This window comes from Triturus cristatus, chromosome 9, assembly GCF_964204655.1.
Source record: "Triturus cristatus chromosome 9, aTriCri1.1, whole genome shotgun sequence".
Classification (NCBI taxonomy): Eukaryota; Metazoa; Chordata; class Amphibia; order Caudata; family Salamandridae; genus Triturus; species Triturus cristatus.
In genome coordinates, this window is record NC_140592.1 from 771,398,309 (window position 1) to 771,411,960 (window position 13,652).

General features: G+C 40.5%; 1 protein-coding gene across 2 annotated transcripts in view; it reads left to right on the forward strand.

The window, feature by feature from the left end:
• SLC35F4 (solute carrier family 35 member F4) overlaps window positions 1-13,652 on the forward strand; it is a 527,883-nt gene that overhangs the window by 49,544 nt on the left and 464,687 nt on the right. The gene's annotated exons all lie outside the window — the stretch shown is intronic.

The following is a 13,652-nucleotide window of genomic DNA, read 5'->3' on the forward strand; positions in this document are numbered from 1 at the left end:
TTCCCTGATAAGCTAAGAAGCACACATGTTGGAAAGATTTTATAGCTGTGGTATAAGTCCTAATAATTTCTAGCCAGCTTTTCAAGTATATAGTAAATGAGTCAAGGTGATTTGTTTGTCACCTTACATCATTGCGATTGTAATAGCATTTATATAGCACTTCCTATCCCTGACAAGGTATTGGAGCGCTTTACAGTGAGTAGCATGCTACTTCAGAGCCCAAGATTAGTGGTTAATCCAGTGGTGTTTAAATTATTAGGTTTAATCATGCATAAAGAATGGAAATAAAATCAATGCATTTACTTCTGTTTCTTTGTGGTAGATTAAAACTAATACCAATTAGATGTGATCGTTAGTGGGGCTACATAGTTTCCGACAAATGGTTGATGAGCCGGATAGGCTGACTGAGGTTAAGTATCGTTAGATTGATGAGATAGAGTTTAAACAAAGTAGAGATTGTGATCAATTAAATGAGGTGTGAGCCATTTGCAGAATTACAATAAGAGAGATTATGCAAACAGACATGAGAATGAGACATGGCTATACTCAGAGGAGACATGCAGAGGATGGAAAGTAAGGAGAAGGTCACTTTGAAGAAAGAAAGGATACGAATTAATGAGAAGTAATTCAAGGTCAATTTTTCATGCAGCTTTGAGGGGCAGAATAGGAGAAGGATTTCTGAGATAGCAAGCAGTTTGAGAAAGTAAGCTGTAGAAGAAATAACATTATATACAGCGCTCCAAGTTCAAGGCAAACAGCTTAACCATATGAGTTTGAATGGACAGAGCTTTAAAGCTTAAGAGTACAAGCCGGCTGTGTGCTAAGCATAAGGTAGCTCTTTCAGCATAGACTGGATTGTCCTAACCTTGGAACAAGGTCTGTAGGCTGGCTAAGGGGAGATGGCACAGAAAAAAATGCAAAGCTTCATTTAATGACGCTCTCTTGTTATTCTGTATTAAAGGTTTTTCCACTCAGTCACTAAATATGGGCTGTTTGGTACTGGTTGAGAGTTTCTCACTAATGCGCTCTCAGATTTAAATCTTGTTTTGTTTCTTACTCCCACTGTAGGTTGTTTCTTTGGCACAGCAGAGTGACCGTAGAAATAAAAGGTACTTAGCGCTAACAGCCCAAGTCTATGTTGTGCGTGTTTCAGTAAGCGGCCAGTGTGGTATATGCATTTTATGTATATGTGTAGCAGAGTTAAGGAGGCCTGTGTGTTCCATTTTGGAATGCCTGGCCTGTCCATGTGCACAAGATGGCGGTAAGGAGTTTTTACCAGACAGTAGAAGTGTATTGCTAACGTTCCTAAAGCTGGAGGGAGGAGAACTATACACTGAAGTGAGGACAGAGGAGACAAGGCTCTTATCGACATTTTATTAGGTCCTTTCGTTGGCTGCTGATGAGTCTGCCTATAGCACAGACATTTAGTATGTCGGAGGTGCTACTCAAAAGTGTAAAACAAACAAAACAATGAACTGGGGGTCTAGTCAAATCCTGCTTGCTGAGCGGAAATGTAGAGAAAAACGGGCTAAAAAAGTCCCAAAGAACAAAAAGAGGTGCTACTCAGCCTTTACTGTTCAGAGTGTGAAGGGTCCTTTAGGTGAGGCCAGGATTTTGTCTCTTTTCCTGATCACTGTCTGTGTGACTGTTAGTATCCACGAACATGCCAACTTTTTAATCCCAGGAAGAGGGAGATCAAGAAAAAAAAGATTGGGGTACTTCATTTTTTCAATGACATACATTGAAGCAAAGGCAATTTTCGTCAGCAGACAGTTCAAATAAATACATTTTTTAGCTTCAAAAATAGGGAGCCTCCAACCTGAATCGGGTCTGTTGCCACCTCTTTGTGCATCTGTTGGGGGTACTCAGGATAGACATTACCCTACTGATAGGAGCGGCACTCTGCAGATAGACAGCCAGGGTTCTGAATGTTTGAAAAACTGCAGGTGATACTTTCTGATGAACCTTTTATCCAAACTACAGAACGGAAAGTTAAACTTTCAGTTTGTAAATAAACACAGACACCACAAACACTACGTGCTGAGGTTCAAAGATGGAGGTGGTCTCAGAGCTGGTTCAGCACACAAGGTCAGAGGCCAGCTTTCAGCAGAGATGCATACTTCCCAAGCATGGTTGTGTCATTACTTTGTAGCCAAAAACCACCATTGCTCTGCATCCATGCTCCTGGGCCAAGGACAATACAACAACAAGCATTTGCAATGCAATAGGTCTGCATTCATGAGCGTTTGAGCTATTGGAATTGTAAATGACAATGCATTTTATTTATGTGTTGTTTTTAAAACAGATTTTAAAAAAAGCATTGTCATTTACAATGCCAATAGATTCAGCCCTTGCAAATGCGAACCCTACTGTATTGCAAATGTGTGCTATAGAAATTAGAAAAAGCGCTAGGAGAGAGCGTGTCCTGCCTGCAACAGCAGGGAGGACAAAGCTATTTGAGAAAATAGTGCTCAGATTCTGTAATTAAAGTCTATGAGCAACAACACAAGTAACAGGGGCTGTCGCCATGGGAGGTTACAAAATGAGACAAGGCGGTACTAAGGAGGATACTAAGCCTTTTGACCACCGTAGAGCCACAGTTTACAGTGGACAATGACACAAGCCAATGAAAAATGTGGGCGGAGAGTGTGTGGAGCTTCAAGTTCCTACCTCAATACAGCATGCCTCGCAGAGCAGCGCAGGCGCTGCCCAGGCTCGACCTAAAAACATAACCCATCTAGCACCATCACCCACCACCCGCTCACCCTTTCAGCCTTTTCTCCTGTAAAGCTTGAAGCACAGAAGCACCAGTACAGGCTGACAAAAAATCGGAACGCATCCTTTACCCAAAAGCACCAATAAATGTGAAGTTTTCAGGCGCCCGGCGCTGCTGCGGCAGCCCAGTGCCTTCTCTGGGAGCCTGTATGACCTGGGGGGTTAGTACTTTGCCTTTTGGGGAGTAGCAGATGGATATTTCTGTAGAAAATTAAGTGGTTAGAGGAAGGTGCTATTCTGCACATCCCATTACCTTTTATACTTGCTGCTTACATTGTCCAATAATGCACCATCTCACATAGATGGCTTATGTCCCAAGTGGATTTTTAGGGCAGGATAATTCATTTCTGATAGGTCTATCAAAACACAAGGGTGGCATAGCAAAGAACTGTTTTTCGATTCACACACACACACCTGCCACCCCCTGAAAGCGTCACAAAATGGATCCCTGACCACCTTGTAACTTTTGCCTCACTTGCAAAAATCAAGCGGTATGCAACGGTGATACAACACTTTTTGAAGTAAACGTACCCTGGCTCATGTAAATGAAACTGCATGTGCTAGGACAGTGGTGCTTCTTGAGAGTGGGAGGAGAGGGCTCCCTCGCCCAAGAGCTGAGATGCCCATTAATCCTGCATGGTGCTGCTGTTGCAACCACCGGTGCCACTGCTGAGGTAAGTCCCCAGCGCAATGGTTGCAACTGGAAATTAGTGATGCCTGATGTTTCTTGTACATGTTGCCTATCTTCCCATTTAAAGTACTAGACATTTGCAATTCTAGATAAAATATACTTTATAAACCTTTTATTATGTTACTTCTTTTGAAAAATATCAAAGCATTCATTTTATCTGGCTGGGTGACTAGAATGAATCAAGGCATTGAGCAATGGCTGTGCTAGCAGGACGCCCCTTTTATATGCCTGTCACTTAAAAAATATCTATAGTTGAATTATTTGCATCACTCCTCTTTTTCATCATCATCAAAGTTTATTTCTAAATTCAAAACACTAGAGGCTCTACAAACATCACAGTTTATCTTAATACATACATCACATTGTAATTAACACTTCAGTATTATCACTTTGATTTCCTAAAACCTACCACAAATGGGCCAGGTTCCATATAGCGCTTCTGTGCACAAGTGTAACTTGCATACAGGAAAAGTTGTATTGGTACACATCTGGGGGCAGATTTATGAAATAGTCACCTTGCTGCGTTGCATTGTGTGACAGGGAAAGGGCAGGAATGTGCCATATTTCGCATCAGTGTTGGGGAGAGGAAGTCTTCACATGGAAATATATTTTCAATGTAAAGAAAAGGAAAAAGACTGTAATTTAGCTTCAATTTATGGCTGCATATTGTCCTCATGGATGTCATTTAGAGTTTGCCAGCTGTCACATCTGCGACTCCTGGCTTGCTCACTGCGAACCCTGGCATTGTCTTTGTGGCCCCTGGCCACAGAGGTGGCACTATCAGTGCCAAGAAGAGAGGGGCAGCTTCGCCCTCTTTGTTTTTGGCTCATTTTTTAATTACTCTAACGGTGAACAATTGCATATAATTCACTGTTAGTTTAATAAAAACTGGAGCATTAGGTAAGTAAAAAATGTTTTAAATGTATGTTGTGTGGCTGCTTGAGGGTGAGAGTGTGTGTAAGAGAGGGAGTGTTTATGTGCAAGTGTGTGTATGTGCACATGTGTGTATGAGTGAAAGTGGCAGTCAGTGATAAGAGCGGCAATAAATGCGATTAAATGTCAGTAAGTGGGTATGAGCGACTCAGGGTGAGTGAGAATGATAAAGTGAGGGTAAGAGCGTGAGTAAGTCATTGTGAGTGAGTTGCTGTGAGCTAATCACTGTAAGAATGAGTGACAATGTGTGAGTGAGAGTAAGATTGAGTGCAAGATAGTGAGAATAAATTAACACCAGTGAGTGAGAATGGTTGAGTAGAAGTGAGTAGGTGAAAGTGAGTGTGAGTTAGTGAATGTAAATTAACTTGAGTTGAGAAAGTGGTATGCTTGTGAGTCTGCTTTTGGCCCTTGCAAAATGCTGGCGTTGGCATACCAGAGGCAATTATTAACAGAGAGGGACCTAGCATACTAGAGATGATACTTGATATTTGGGACATGCATGGAAAAAGGCTGGGGCTGGCATTCTTAAAGTAATTCTTGGTATGGGACACCCATGGCATAATGCTCGCGCCAGCACCCTGGATGTGATTCTCAGCAGAAAGGATGACAGCTGTGGCACATAGAAGGGGGGCAGACATCACAAAATGCTGGCCATATAATACTAGGGGTAAATGTTGACATAAAGGTCACCCATAGTACATAGATAGCATTAATTGCAAAATTCCAATACTGCCATATTATATGTAATTGTTGGCATAATTGGGGGACCCATGACAAAATGGGAGTTATTTCCTGCATATAGGGGTACCCGTAATCAATTTTCAAAAAAAGGGAGGGTCATCGTCCTGAGACATAAGGCTTCATGGGTTGAGCACACCATAAAGGATTTATATATTTAACAAGTGCCCTTTTGTAGCCCATGGCTTTTTAGCAGATTTATGTGAAAGATTTGCTTTAAAATGCATGATTTGACTCATTCTTTTCAAACTTTTCTTGTGGGGAGAACCCCTTAACCCAAAACTCGTTGAAAAGAGCTCTGGTTCATTTGTTTTGCTCAGTACAATTAAGGGCAAGTATTGTACTACATACTCCCCACCACTTTCACAGGTTAAGGCAGGAACCTATTATATCTGGATCCAAAAGTGATATTTGTATTGCATTTTTATAGTAATGAAACATTTATAAAGTAACTTCAGTGATGTCAATTAACGTTATGTCATCTGTGTTAGGTTCAAGACACAGCACTTCCTAAGAAAATTCAGGGTTAAAGATCATATGATGACAGTTCCTTTGATGTCAATAAAGTCAAAGGGTGTGTGATGTCACGTCCGCTACCGCTGGCATTTTGGTGAATCGACGTCCATGATTATCTTCTGTGCTGCGAATGTAGGCTAGGAGGAAACAGCCTAATGGCGGGAAGTAGGAAAATCAGGGTATTCTATTGCTAAGTTAAATTTTCTTTATTTGATTTGCAACAGCAATCATAAAAGCACAGTACAAACAATTAAAACAGTTAGAAATATTCAGTGAATACATGAGCTAGCCAGTAGCTACAAATTCATACATAATAGTCTGATAAAAGTCTATATAAATAGCGGCATACATCTCAATTATCTAAAAATTACCAATACAGTAATGTTAGTCTAGCCTATTTAAAATGCAAAGGTAAAAAATGTGAAACATGCAATAACGAGGGAAAAATTGTTGTGAATGAACAGTGTGGGGCTCATCCCAATAAACCTAACAAACAAAAACCTCAATTTTAGAGTCCATTTTGTTAGTAGGAAATAATGGGAGCCACCTAAAACCATTAATCTAATCATCATCATTATAAATATCTTTACAAATTTTGCGTATACAATCATGTAAAACACATTATTAAGGAAACGTATTAATAAAATAATTCTATAACACAGATTTTATAATATTTTAACAACTTAGCAGAATACACCCTTGCCAGAAACCAGAGTAAAAAGTAGCAGACTTTAGGCGAGTCTAATAATTGCAGGTACAATAAGGCTCATCTCATTTGATTAAAACTCAAAGGCACAAAGAAAGGGCGGACATACTTTTGTCTTAAGGCTGACCTGTTAGGACAAATAAAAACAATGTGTAAAGTGTCTAGTGCAGTAGTCAAATCACATGTGCAAAAAGGTTGATTTGATGGTTTACGCCACCCCATCAACAACTAAGGAAACAGGTTTAATCAAAAGTACATTAACAGTCTTCTGTGCTGGACTGACTTATCCAGAGTTAAATACATTTCCATTTAATTTGTGGATTTCACCATCCTAAAGTGCTTGTAACTGTCTTTATGTTAGCCCCTTGGAGCATTACCTCTCTTATGGTTAGCCGAAAGGCCTCTTTGACCCAAACTAGCTATGTCCAATTTGCAGATCAACTCTGGGTTGCTGAACAGCTGGGGTTTGCCCAACGCCCCTAGAGTTGTTTTGGCATAGCTTAACCATCGTATGCGGTGGCTCAGATCCCTATTCATACGGTCAATCACAATCTTTCTGTTAAATTCTAGCTCACTCTTAAGGCATATAGAGAAAAACAAAATGTATTGGCCGGAGTTGAATTAAATCAGAAATAAAATCTGCTCCCATCTCTTCGTGCACAATTTCCTCTGGAACACAGTGGGGAATTCGTAATAACCTCCTAAAAAATTGTTTTCAGCAGTTTGTATTGGGTGACAGGGTTTATATCCCCAGATTTCTGCACCAAACGCCACGGTCGGGAAGCTCTTCACGTTATAGAGATGTAATATAGATTTAATGTTGCTATGTCCTAGGCGATTAGCAAAGGAATCTATGCCATGAGCTACTCTGTTTAAAGATTGTATATGCACTCTTACCAGAGGTCCCCAATTAAAATTGGTTATCCAGCAGAATACCGAAATAACAAAACCTATTCACTTCCCCTAAACATTGGTCCTTGATCTAGTGAGTTTTCGGTTTCACGTTTTTTACGCTTACTATCATAGTATAAGACTTAAGATAATTAATATTCAGTCCTAAATCCTCCATAAATTTAAGGAAACAATTTAATAATAACTGTAAACCATTTGATGTTCACGCAATAAGAACATAGTCATCCGCATACAATAATGTCGGGACCATTCTAGTTCCCACCATTGGCGCGTCCCGCCAGTGTTCTCTTAAAAACTGGTCTAGCCTATTATTATACAGGATAAAGAGCATGGGGCCAAAAAAATAACCCTGACTAACCCCCCACCCTAGCTGAGTATCCTATTGCATCTGTATGATGTTTTGAGGAATAGACAGAAATCAGAAAGCTCCGCAAAATATAGGTTCTTGTCTTTGTTTGCAGAGATTGCGGACTTATCTTTATGAAAGGAAGTTCAGGCTGCACTGCCACATTTATTCGCCAAAAACAACTTTGATGGCTCTTTTTAGTTAAGTAAATTTGAAACCTGTCAATTTGTTTAGATTTGTTTACTTTAATGTGAAAAGACATCCCTTATTTACAAAGGTGCTGAATAGATTTGATGGCCTGCTACATTTAGGACTTGCATAAGTGTATTTTCCTGCCATTCCACATCATGAATGAAAACAACTTTACTGAAATGTGGCAGAAAAGGATAAGTGGTCCAGAACAAGAAATAGAACAAACAGATATCTATAAAGAGCAGAAAACTATTTCAATGGACAATATGTCGTTAAGATAATGATGTCTTCAAGTACACTGTCCGGTTTAGTTTCTTTGATGAAGACTGTCGGTACCCTATAGCTGGTAATAGACATGACAGTTAAGTCAATGTAAACCAAGTCAGCAGTTCAAAGTTCAGTCAGTTCAAGTGGGTGTCATTCCCATGACTAATTTAGTAAATACAGAGGGCTTGTTCTGTAAACATTTCTGACTGGATCTCTTTCATGTCTTTGCTGGTAAGTAAAGTCAGAGCTTGGTTCAAACACCTTTTACCCAGGAGCGGCTCCTACCGGACAGGGATGGTGGGCAGGGAGGTGGGGGGGAATAAATAGAAAAAAACACTTACCTGGCTAAGGCCGGCCGCCGCCTCTCCTCTGTCTTCTTCTTATCTTCCTGTCTGGAGTCCGGCAGCAGGATGCACCTGGGTTCACAGGGTCCCCTAAACTAATCACAACGCTGCAATGCAGCATTGTGATTGGTCTGAGCACCATGGTTCAGTGCTCAGACGGGTAATGGGAGTCTGGGCATGTTCTCCACCCAGGCTATAATGCAGCCTGGGTGGAGGACATGTAAAGTGCGCATGAATTTTTGGCCGGCCTGAGACGGCAAGCCAAACATTCATGCAAACTTTTAGAGGGCAAACCACTCCTCAAACTGGCCCCTGCTCTGTCAGCAGAGCAGCCCAGCCCCGCACCAGGAAATCTAAAACTAAAATGATAACAACATTGGTTATTATCATTTAAGTTTTCCTTTACTTTCTGCTTGCAGAGCAGTGGGGCGACACTCCTCCGCTTTAGCAGAGGAACCGCCACTTCTTTTACCACCGTATTAGGTAAGCAGATTTCTGGAGGTGGTAATGTTTGACAATAATGTTTGTGCATATTTGTGTTGTGGCATTTTCTTGGGGTAGTGACATGCTGTACTGCTTTTTGTCCTTTTGTGATTTCGTTCATCATTTTTGCAACATGATGATGCTGTGTTTTGCTGTAGGTATTATTTTGTATTCAGGATTTGACTGTTCTGTTGTGTTGTGCTGTTATGTTTTAGTGGTCTTGTTATGTTGCTTTGAGGATGTTCTTCTGTCATGTTGTTTGCTTTAGTGATATCAACAAATGCAGTTACATTTCCAGACAAATATAGCAGTACCTTTAGATTTCCGGTGACAAGCAGCCATTTACGACTGCCTGTGGCAGTGTGGCATGAACCTGTCTTAAATTAGCACTACTAATGCCCACTTTATGTGATGAGGATTGTAGTCCTGATTGTCAAGTTTAGGAGAAGTGTTAAAGAGGAATGTAAGAATCTCAGCCAATCCAGAATGATCATTTCAGCTCATGTCTTCCCTACAAAGTTATCAACACCTGCTTGCTTGCATGCTTCCTTCCTCTACTGCTTCAGTTACTTAATTTGGGTCAATCCAGTGGCTTTCATTTAAACCCAAAAATATGCTGGAATTTATATTGACTACATAAATAGACACTAAAGTTGTTTTTCAAACTGATGGAAGGCCCCTCCTAGGAATTTTGAAATTATACTTGACTTTAACATATTCAGGACAATTTCTGCGTTCATTTAATTTAATGCATCGATGCTCAAGTTATATTAAGGAGATATTGCAATACAGTATACAGATATTACATTAAAAGGGATTGAAATTAGATGTAGATATGACTGTACAAGGAAATCATCATTCACCAGGTGGAATAAAAAATAGATAAGACAGTTTTTAAGACATTTCGAGCACTCCAGAGATTAAACTTCATTTGTTGCCATAATTTCATTACCTATCACATACTGTTGGTGATCTTATTTTATACAAAAAATGCTTTTCTCTAGTGGCGAGACAGAGTTTTAACTTTTCCTTCTCAGAGAGCCATTTATAATTTATCTAAATGGGATGAAGCAATGTCTTTCTCATATTGCTTTAAAGACGGCAAAATATTATCAAAAGATTTAAGTGCCTGATTTAGATGTAGCAACGGTGACGGAGTACCCTTTCCGCCAACCTGAAGGCCGCCTGCCTGATTTACTGAACGGTGGACCTTCAGTATGTAGATGGTGGAAACTACTCTGTCTTCGCTGCCTACGTACCCGTCGGATCGCCCAACGGAGTAAGGGCCTTCGGGGTTCTGACCATGTGTCCTTTAGAGTGGGAGGACACATAGCCAGTTTTTACTTTTACAAACCACTACCTAAAACGTGGAGTATGTAAACATTAACACCTTTCAATGATCCCCACACCATGAGAGAACACTCCAACTTCGAGAAGGTCATTGCTTTATTATTTATTTTCAAAAGCAAAATCCCACTTTGGAAAATGACTCAGAGAATACTTCTGCATCATAATTTACTGCATGGTGCTACAAATGGCAAAAGATAGGTGACTACATCTTCACTCTTCTGTGTCGACTGCAGAACCAATATCTGTAGGCCAAAAAGAACTCTTAGAACAAGGATGAAATTTGTATTAAGCATCAACAAACCAACTAACTGGAGGTAGGGGCTTCAACCTCTACATGAACAAACTTTGGAATTCCCTCTCTCGCTGTATCAGCTCTACAGAGAATCTCCTTATGTTTTGGAAAATTATTTTAAAATAATCAATGTATGGTTGTGGAGTCCTGTATGTTGCATTGCTTAGTTGTCTGTCATGGATTAATTACTCTCTAAGTCACTGTTGACGGTCATTCTGATTCTAGTTCAACAAAGGCTTCTAGTCTGCCTAGAGTGGTGCAAGACAGGATTAAATGGGTGTATCAAACTAGAGTGGGACTGGAGACCAAAGTCAGACCTGGCAAAAATGTACAAGCCAGCCACAAACTGCAACAGACCACTGCGAGAACAGATCCTGGGGGGCATGGTTGGACCATGTCAGCCAATCCAGCACTGAACGCAGCCTTCAAGTGTGCCGCCCAGCAGGAGTTGTCTAAGGTGACACAATCACTCTGCTAGCCCTGACCTCACCAGATTCTACTGTTTCACAAATTGTGAGACCTCTGACTGAGTAATGTTTCTTCTGATCGAAACCTGAGATCATGTGTTACTATTTGGTATCACACCAGTGCCCTCTCTTTACATTGCAGGATGAAGGGCAGACATCACAGCAGGCTATTTGCGCATTGTAAGGACAACGTTTTTGCTACCACTCTTGTATGGCGAAAGAAACTATATTAAGTTTTATCATGTTGCTTTTTGTGATCTTCTTAAAATCAAGCTATTTATCATTATTTCGGATAAGCTTGTGGTTATGCCAAATCCAGCCTATGATGTTATGTAATCATGACCTGTAGCAGGGTTCAACTTTGTTTTCTAAGGGACCAAGTGACAGTTGGTTAATTCCTCTTCTTATCCAGGGAGTTTGAGAATGCTCACAAGTGTATGTTTGTTAGCATTCTAAAACATCCAAGGTAAGCCACTTCTTGGACTTCTCACTTTGACCTGGATTTGTGAATGTGGATTTGTCCAGACTCATTTCGGAGACGTCTGCAGAGGTAAATCAGTTCACGCCTACCAAGAATGACAAAAGAGTGTCACACAGCACTTCATGCTTCCTCCAGAAAGAGAACTCTTTATTGTCTTTGTGGATGTTAAATCATCTTTAGAAAATGTTAACAAAGACAAGCTGTGGCAAGCATTACAAATAGAGGAGAGCATTCTACTCATTAATCTAGTTTGACCTTTATGGAACTTCACTAAGGTTACAGTTGACTGTAGGATGAAAACTGTTGAGCCAAGCAGAAGCCTGTGCAATCTAGCACTTTGAATCAACTTTCTGGTCAACCATGTTTATTCCCTTCAGTGAAGATGTTCCATGTGCTTTCGGATTGCTCACCCATAAAGTACAAGACTATATTTGACTAGGAGTGCAAACCAAGAGTGCTCACTCAGAATAGGCAGTGGCTGCTGCCCTCTCACAAGGTTACCGTGTGATTACTGGATAATGACAGCTGAAATGCTAGTAAAATGGCACTGGCCTTTTTACCTGTGCACCTGGAGAGAAGCCTCTGAAATGCTGACTGAAGCCCACATAGAGGTTTTCCCGTCTCAAGAAAGTCGGCCAACCAGGTGCAACAAAAACCTTATTTCCCAGCTGAGCATAAATTAACTTAAGGCATAGCCTTTGCAAGATGGTTAAGGAACTGCTGGAGATTCCTGATAGGCAAGTGTAGGAAACCTGCATCGCCCTTGTATACCCATTACCATTGCATGACTTTATGAGGGCGAGTATCGCTTTTCCAGATGGAGATAGAGACACACACAAGTCTTATTGGCATTTGCTCTTCTTGTTAGGACAGGGTCCCACTGATCGATACCCGTTGCCATGACTAGGTAACTGAGAGAACGCATCTGTACCTATATAATATTCCAGACAAGTGTTTCCATAATGAAGTCTTGCATTTGAGGGTGGGAACTGACCCTGCGTGGTGTATCAAGGGATTAAAAACAGATGTTGCTAAGAATAATTGTCAGTGTCCCTATAAGCGAGGTAGTAAACATTCAGTGAACCACCTACTAATGGATTGTAGGAAAGGAAAAAGGTTCTCCAACCTGTATTTAAAAAATATGCGATTCAAGCGAGGGAAATGGGTCTAGATTTGATTCATGGCCTCTGATTCTGTGATGTAGCTATTGCCATTGGCCAATATTTGTGTAAAAGCATAAAGATTTAGGTGATATTACCCCCGTTCTTAGAGCTAAAGAACTCAGCTGGCATGCGTGTTTCTACTTAGTAAGGAGATTTTAAGAACAATAAGAGGATCTACTTATAGGAATAGGTTTAGAGATGGGAAATTTGCCCCTAGCAGAAGCATAATTAAGAGAGATCCCTGTGGTTGTGATCAGCTGCTAAGCACATTGCACTTCATAGATGCCTATTGGGGTAAAATGAATTGTTTACTATTGGTTAAATTCCTATTATTCTTTCTAAAATGCTTTAAACACGTGATATTTTGCACTGTGGATTGTATTGAGTCTTGGTATGGAGGGATTTTAAAATTCATTTGGAAGTATGTGTGGTTCAGTGATTCCACCATGTATTGTTGTTTTAGGCCATTACAATTGTATACTTTTATCAATTGGGAAATGTGTGTAATACTTCTATAAGAATGTATTTCATGGAAATAAAGTAATTTGACTTGACGTGACTTGGTAACTGCTTGAAAACTCATGTTAGCCCGTACGATTCCAGAGATATTTCAGTTAATTGTATAACAGGACCCTCACCCTGAGTCCCAATCCACCCATTTCTACTGGGAAGGAATGAATCCTGTGAGTTCTCGAGGTACTATTCTGCCCTGCTGCCTCCACCTGAAATCTTTGACTGTGACCAGCCATTGACAAGAGAGAGGTCCCTAAAAGTTTGTAGTCCCAAGTTCCTGCTGTTGGTGCTAGCCCATATCCAACACCACTAGTTTCCATGTATGGCTTTGGAGACCCATTAGAGCAGCATGTCATCTCTGCTTAAACTGTGTATGTTGCCTGTTGGCACCATACAGCAGAAAGCTACTCGTCCTGTTAACTGGACACTGGGGGTTTGAATTTGGACCAGTTCCAAAAGAAGACAGCCTATCCCAATTTAGGA